A 1606-nucleotide genomic window follows, 5' to 3' on the forward strand; every position below is an offset into this window, starting at 1 on the left:
GAGGTGGCAGCAGGCAGGGAGCCCTGTGAGGACCAGGCAGCTCAGTGTCCTCGTGCCCTGCAGGCAGGTGGGACATGTCACATGTCCCCACAGCATCCCTGTCCCATGGTCTGTGTGCGCTGATCGGGCTGACAGCGAAGCCCTGCTGGATCCCACCCCATGTTTTCCATTCCTGAGTGTGTTTTCCTTGCATCTGAGAGGCTTTAGACGTGGCTCTGAGATATTTTTTTTCCCAGCATTTCTGATTTTTAACTAGCTGTGACTAACCAGGCTGGCACGGCAGGCTGTGACCAACCACCAACGTGCTACCTGTGCGCTTATAAATAGGGCCTGTTCTGCACACCCCCGTTTGGAGCATTCCAGGGCTCCTGAGCCCCTCTGTGACACCAGCCCAGCTTTTCCCAGCCTCTCCCCCGCAGCTGCCAGAGCCCAGCATCCCCCAGGTCCTGGCAGGAGCCCCCCAGAGAGGCAGTGCCCCCCAATTCCTGCCCGCAGGCTGCAGGAAGGGGGCTCAGCCCCACGGCTGGACCTGCTGAGCTCCAGGATGTGCCTCCAAGCACATCATGATGGTGGCAGTGCCAAGCCTCTGACAGAGTTGGGCCCCTCATGCCAAGGCTGACATGAACTGAGGGTTGTGCTGGGCTGTGTGGGGTGGCTGTCCCTGCATCGCCATGGTCCCCAACGCTCCGAGCTGGGAAAAATCCCCTTCCCGAGCGCTTCCTCACGGGGCTGAGCTCTTTGGTGACTCCAAGGGGGGCCCAGACTGTGGGGCAAGGGCTGGCAACGCCGTGGGTTTGGCTTGGATTCTTCCCTTCGTGGCTTCCTGGTCAGGGTGCTGGAGGGGGGGTCTCCTCCCTCCCCTTCCCTCGGCTCCGTGATGATCCGTCAGCTGGATTTGCTCCCGGCTGGATTTGCTCCGACACCGCACGGAGTGGGAGCTGCTGTCAGGAGGCTCCGGCCTCCCGGCGGCGAGCGTGTGGTGAGCGTGACTGCACTGCTGGCAGGAGGGGAGGGCACTGAGCAGCTGCCTGGGAAAACTGCCCCGGGTGCATCCAGGGAAACCACGGGGCGGGCACGGTGCAAGGCTGGGCTCCGGCAGGAGCATCCCCCTCTGCCCGCGGCCCTTCCCTGCCCTGGGGGCTCTGCAGCCCCTCCTTTAGCCTTCCTCCCCAGGGACTTGGTGAGGTTTGGCTCTGCCTTTGATCCCAAGCTCTCCGAAGCAGAGCTTGCCCGTGTTTCCAAGCCGGCAGGGTGGTGCCCGGGCTGTGGGCACAGATCCCTCGGGGCTGCCCCCGGAGGGTGCAGGATGGAAACGAGGGGTGCAGGATGGAAATGAGGGATGCAGGATGGAAATGAGGGATGCAGGATGGAAACGAGGGGTGCAGGATGGAAACGAGGGGTGCAGGATGGAAATGAGGGATGCAGGATGGAAAGGGCCTCGTGCCCAGCTCTGGGCTTTAACCTGGTGGTTGGCAATGTCTGTGGGACGGGCTGGAGGCTCCTGCTGGACCATTCTGCTCCTTCCTGTTTCTCCTGTCACCGAAAGGAGGAGGTTTAAATCAGATGTTAGGTAAAAATTCTCTAACATCAGGGTGAGGAGGCCCTG

This window comes from Manacus vitellinus, unplaced genomic scaffold (assembly GCF_001715985.3).
Source record: "Manacus vitellinus isolate BGI_N305 unplaced genomic scaffold, ASM171598v3 scaffold_120_pilon, whole genome shotgun sequence".
In the NCBI taxonomy this organism is placed as follows: domain Eukaryota; kingdom Metazoa; phylum Chordata; class Aves; order Passeriformes; family Pipridae; genus Manacus; species Manacus vitellinus.